The sequence below is a fragment of the Hemicordylus capensis genome, chromosome 2, assembly GCF_027244095.1.
Source record: "Hemicordylus capensis ecotype Gifberg chromosome 2, rHemCap1.1.pri, whole genome shotgun sequence".
NCBI lineage: Eukaryota > Metazoa > Chordata > Lepidosauria > Squamata > Cordylidae > Hemicordylus > Hemicordylus capensis.
In genome coordinates, this window is record NC_069658.1 from 362,958,591 (window position 1) to 362,964,590 (window position 6,000).

The window sequence follows — 6,000 nt, forward strand, 5'->3', positions numbered from 1 at the left end:
AAAAAAAGACGACTGTGGGGAGACATGATAGAGGTCTATAAAATCATGCATGGTGTGGAGAAAGTGGATAGAGAGAAATTCTTTCCCCTCTCACATAACACTAGAACTAGGGGTCATCCCATGAAACTGATTACCAGGGAATCTATGACCAACAAACGGAAGTACTTTTTCACACAACGCATAATCCACTTGTGGAATTATTGGCCATGAGATGTGGTGACGGCCAACAACCTGGATGGCTTTAGGAGGGGTTTGGATAACTTCATGGAGGAGATGTCTATCAACGGCTACTGGTCGGAGGGCTATAGGCCACCTCCAGCCTCAAAGGCAGGATGCCTCTGAGTACCAGTTGCAGGGGAGTAACAGCAGGAGAGAAGGCATGCCCTCAATTCCTGCCTGTGGCTTCCAGTGGCATCTGGTGGGCCACTGTGTGAAACAGGATGCTGGACTAGGTGGGCCTTGGGCCTGATACAGCAGGGCTGTTCTTATATGGGGGCGGGGGGGGAGGGCATGTACCTACAGAAAAAAAGTGATGGAAAGCTTGGGTAGATACAGTGAGAAAAGTTGTTCTCACTGCATCACAACACTAGCTAATGGCGAGCTGCTTAATGCATTCCTGCTACAAAAAATGCTGAGATTTAGAAGACATCCCCATTGGATGTTTCATGGAGTACTTCTGCCATGTGTGATGTAGCTTGCACCACTTCTCTACAATGCAAAGGTTTGGTTGACATCCGAAGTGGGCGCTAGCTTTTCCAAATAGTAGCCATATACCAGAGATCACAGAACCTACGTAATACAAAGACACCAAGTAAAGCAGTCTTGTATTGCACCATAAATTCTGATAGAACACATGGCTTGTTGCACTGCACATCTGTGGAAGAGAGGGGTTATTACTACTTCTACTTCAGAGCCCAGGAACTAAGACAATGTAATAAAGTATACTGGTTATGCCTTCTGTTTTAGATTTAGAAACAATGTTTGATTTAGATTTAGAAACAATGTGCAGCAATGTTTGCTTATATGATGAGAAGGCAGACAAGATCATCAAAGCAGGTTAGCTCTAGACTAGAACAGTGGCCTTCAGATTATACCATAGTGAGCCCCACTAAGGCAAAGGGCTGTCTGGGCCTCTCAGGTGCTGGGTAGAGAGGCTAAGACATGCAATGCAATAGGAGATATGAAGGAAATTACAAAAAAGAAAAAGAAAATGTACAAAGACAAAGAAAGAAAAGTTGCCCCAGTGACCCCAAGAAAGACGACGAGAGGTAATGACTTCTGCTCTGTACTGGTTGCAAGGAGCAGAAGAGTAGGTAGACATCTGCATCTTCACAAAACAGGCAGGTGCTTAGAAGCAGTAAGTGTGAGCCACTCCAGTTAACACTTTGAGAACTCTCTCTCTCTCTCTCTAATGTGTAAGCAATATGAATTGCATTTTTCCTGATAACTCTCATTTAGTACCTGGAGTTAGTTAGATATTTCTGTATTGATTTATGATGCCCAATATTTGGGCATTGTAACATGTTATTCAATATTTGTAATGGCTTATGGCTTGGACAAACAAAATTTCCCTATATTTACTAACAGAACTAATTTAAAGGAAAAGGTAACAGGAAGAACAAAGCAAACAAGCTCATGTAGAGAATAGAAATAATATTTGCAAGCAAGGAAGCTGCTATTTAAAACCAGAACTCTGCCCACAATCAAGTATTTGTAAAACTTCCCTAGAAGCAAATGCTTCAGTGAGTGGCCAGAAGTCCTTTTAAAAACTTTGGACACAATTACCACTCTTAAATGTTCCCATCCTGAATTGAGACACCCCTCCCCCTCTCCCAAGTAATGTCAATATCAAGAAGATTCACAAAGCTCAGTCCAAAGACAAGGAAGATTTGACTTCAATTGTTTTGGCAAAAGAATTTGAAAGAAGGGGGGGGGAATCCCATTTCTAACACTTTGCCCTCGCTAACTAGGCAAAAGGGTGTCTTTTAAAGCGCTGGCTCTCATATTTAGCCGCGGGGAGAGAGCAACTGTTCCTGTTCAACCTAGCATTGCATCATTAACTGTCACTGGTGTTCCCCTTGTCCCTTTTTGGGACAAGGAATCATATTCTCATTTCTTTTGCAATGTGAACTGCTTCAGAACTCTTTTTTGTTGTTGTAGTAAAGTGGAATAATAATAATGTTTCTAAAATGAATTGCATGCAACCTAGTTCTTGAAACTGATATTAATCGTAAAGAAAATAAACCATGTCTAGTCCAGTATTATGTTGACAGCTGGACAGGAAACTCCCACAAGTAATGGGTGCTCTCTAAACCCAGGGAAGGAAGCCTAGTGCCTTTCCTGATCTATGGGAGGAAAGAGGCTTTTCTCCCTCTACTGCCACAGAAATATCACTAAATAGAAGCAGTTCCTTCATGACACCAAAAGAGGAGCCCTGTCCATTGCTCTAAGAGAAGAACATCTACTTCGAACTCTCAGTATCACCCCAAGCCCCCAACTCCAGCGCCGTTTTAACTTTTCCGGTGCTGGGACCCTATCACCACCCTCCACTAGGCTGACCCACTAACATACCTCCCACCCAACATGGCCGCCCCACTAAACAGCACTGAAGCACAACCGAACCCGCAGTCACTCGTAGCACCGCCCCTAGCCGAATGTCATTGGCCGGCCTAATTTCACGCACTGCTGCCATTGGATTGGTCTGCCGTCACTCTCTCTTCCCAGCGGCCCCTTTCAAGCTAGGATGAAGCGACATGTAAACAAATCACTTTCTGGAGGTTCCGAACTGAGTGGGGCTCTGCCGGCCCACGCCCATCCTTCCAGCCAAGGGCAGGGAAGAGAACTCGGGGAAGGAGACTACCCGCACCTGATCCGAGAGGACAGAGACCCTCTCTAGCCACAAGATTCATCACTTTTGAAAATATTGAGGGGGCGGAAGGAGGAGGAGAGGAGGAAGGACAGCTGCGACCTGCTTTTGTAGGCGAGGTGGAGTAAAGAAATAGCGGAAAATGAGAAACATGTAGGGGATCAAAGAGACTGCTTATTCCCTGAATAAACCGGGGGAAGCGAAAATCAAATTCCTCCTCCGCAAACATATACACACACACACACACCCCATTTATGGCGGAACTAGTTACCACCTTGGCAGAAAGTCGTGGCATTGTAACGCATCAAACGTTTCCTCTCGCACCCAGAGTATCACAAGACTGAACTGACTCATCGATCCCCCCCCCCACGGCCTTTCTTACCAATACCTCTCCTGCTTGATCTACTAGAAGTCCTTTACTTGGACCTCCACGCCACTTATTAGGTTTCCTCATTCCACATCCTTCCCACAGATTCCGCACAGGGAATCTAGCCGCCGCCACCTCTCCGCCCCCCAAGGTTGCGTGTCCCATCAATCTAAGCAGACAAAATGGGAACACGGGTGGCCTTCAGGTATAACGTTATTTGAAGACCATGAAGGTCTTTGAAAGTTTCCCTCTCTCAGCATATTACAAGCCCTTCAGTAGTGCTTCACCGTTACCGACTATTTTTCACAATGATGCGAGCCTGGCATTACTTCTACCCATACACAAAAGCCTCAGTCTTCCTGAAGGGAAAGCGTCTAAACCGATGTAGACAAATACAAACTTATTTCCCATACCCAGACAAGAAGTTGAACTGGAGCTATTAAGATACAAATGGGACAGAAGACAGTGTGCTTATTCAAAGTACACAGTAGAATTACTAACAGCATGGCCACACCTACCTCCGACAGCTTGCTAGGAAGAGGAAATAAAAAACCAAGAGCTTCAAGCTCCCCACCCCTTTCTCTCCTATACTCTTCTGCAGTAGGAGAAAGGAAAGCCTCTCAGGCAAGCACACGCCCCTTCCTTCCATTTCCCTTTCTATGCAGGGGCGAGTGGCTAAAAGCAGCTACAACTATTCCAGGCACCGATCCTGTACTTCATTGCTAGAATGAAGGAAGGAAGACACATAGAACTTCTACTTATAGGGGGCTGCATCAGCCTCTCTCTCGCTCGTCTAGTCCTTCTGACAGCAGTTGCCACAGCAGTTGCCTCCACGCCCCCTTTGCAAGCAAAAGCAGCAGCAGCAACTTTCTCTCTTCTTTTAACACACGAGTTTCTCTTTCCCTCAAGCTACAGCAGCCTCCACGCTAGATTCTTCCCCCCATACCATTGCAGCTGCAAGACAGTCTACCCTCTCCACAAGGGGCCACACAAGAACCCTCCTCGGCATAGATCTTCCTCTCTTCCAACAGAAGGATCTCGGCTCAAACTCTTTCAGAGAGAAGCAGATGGGCTCATCCTCATCTTCCTCACTTCAGTGTTGGGGGCAGTGTGACCCCTCGATCTTCTGCTCCCCCACCCTGCTCTGGGAGTTTCAGTAGCTTTTATCCCACTCCTCAACCTTTTACCTGACGCCCCGGCTCAACGGGGGGATGGCGGGTGTCTCAGATCGGGGGCCTTCTCCTGCTGAGGCTGTAGCCCTGGCCCGGTCCCTCCATGCCGCTCTGGGGTTTGTTTTGTTTATGTCCCTTCCTGACGGGTTCCCGGAAATCGCGTGACTCGCCCCCATCACGTGGGCTTAAAAGTAGAGGGGAGGGGAAGGGAAAGCCAAGAGAAGGCAGAAAACGGGGAAGCAAAAGCTACCAATCGGGGAGTGTGGCACCGAGCACCAATCAACGGCCCTAGAATCTGGTCTCCCCTCTCACGTGACAGCTTGGAGAGAGACAGGCGGGGGAGGATAGAAGGAAGAGAATGTTCTCTTCTCAGCTGACGGGGACGGCGGCGGGAATTTGACGGCGCGCGGGGCGGGGGGGAGCCCAGCTGGCTAGCTTCAGGCAGCGGCTGCCTCCCCTGGAAATGAAAAAAGTATGGACTCAGCAGGGGAGGGAGACGAGGGATTTAACACGCGCACCCAACCGCTGTTCGCCAAGAGCTCGGTTCCGAGAGTGTGTGCCTGCTAAGCCCACCCTCCGCTTCCTTTCCCTACACAACCGTGGCAAAAAGGCCCAATTAATTCAGTACCACTTACTTCACAGAGTATGTGTAGCATTTGGCTGCACCAGTTAGTGTACTTCGTACATTAAGAGGAAACACAGAGGGAGGATATGCCTACTGTGTGCAAGCCTGGGTGCTCCTCCAGTTGCTTGCTTTCAGGACTGCAAAGGTCACAGCCATCTCCCCCAACTCCAAGCCTGCCAGTGCTATGCTGTTATCGGGGAGGAGGTTCCCACACATCGAAAGCTCGAGCTGCTCTCTAGGCTAGCGTGCTAAGTATTCAACAACGGCCATACCTGCCAGCATGTTATTTCCATTTGTCCTTCAGCTTTACTCTTCATTAGCAGATATAGCCATTGTCTAATGTAAAGGGTTAGAATTAGTTCCCTGCTGAGTAAAGCACCTTTTAAAAGTGGTAATTCTCTTTATTGAGTAGTGGGGCTTAACTGGCCCTATCCAGCATCCCTCCAGCGGCTGTTGCTGGTGTCTTATCTTATGTTTTAACATTCTGAGTCCTTTGGGGACAGGGATCCATCTTTATCTTCTTTCTATGTAAACCGCTTTGGGAACTTTTGTTAAAGGGGTATATAAATTGTAGCTTGTTGATTTTAAAACCAGCAGGTGGCTCCCCTTGGAAGTCCATTAGGAAGTTGCATCCATGCACCTTTTCTAGAGTTTTGTCAGAGGTTCACTTACACATAACATTTAATCAACTGCATATGTAAATCAGTCTCTACAGATCAAGCACTCTAGACAGAACTTTTGTATCACCTACCTCAAACAATGCTCTTCAATGGAATCTGTTGACACATGCCACAGCAAGTCGAGTGATGAGAACACATACACGTGTGAACTAGGATTCTGTCTACATGTATATTCAGGAAGCACAGTAGTTCCTCCATAGTCAAGGATTGCCCTTTGTATTACTTTGTTTCCATGAGAATTTAACAAGGACTTGTAAATACTAAGCTGAACTGCAAGCAGTATCTTACAA

General features: G+C 46.9%; 1 protein-coding gene across 3 annotated transcripts in view; it reads right to left on the reverse strand.

Moving 5' to 3' along the window:
- CREBRF (CREB3 regulatory factor) overlaps positions 1–4,669 on the reverse strand; it is a 44,933-nt gene extending 40,264 nt beyond the window's left edge. Inside the window, exon 1 of one of the 3 annotated variants that reach the window (XM_053292151.1) lies at positions 4,421–4,669. The gene's annotated coding sequence lies outside the window, so the exon portion shown is untranslated. Of the gene's footprint in view, positions 1–3,646; positions 3,669–3,751; positions 3,894–4,420 lie in introns of those variants that run through there. The other 2 variants (XM_053292152.1, XM_053292153.1) reach the window with 2 other exon arrangements.
- Positions 4,670–6,000: the final 1,331 nt, after the last annotated feature.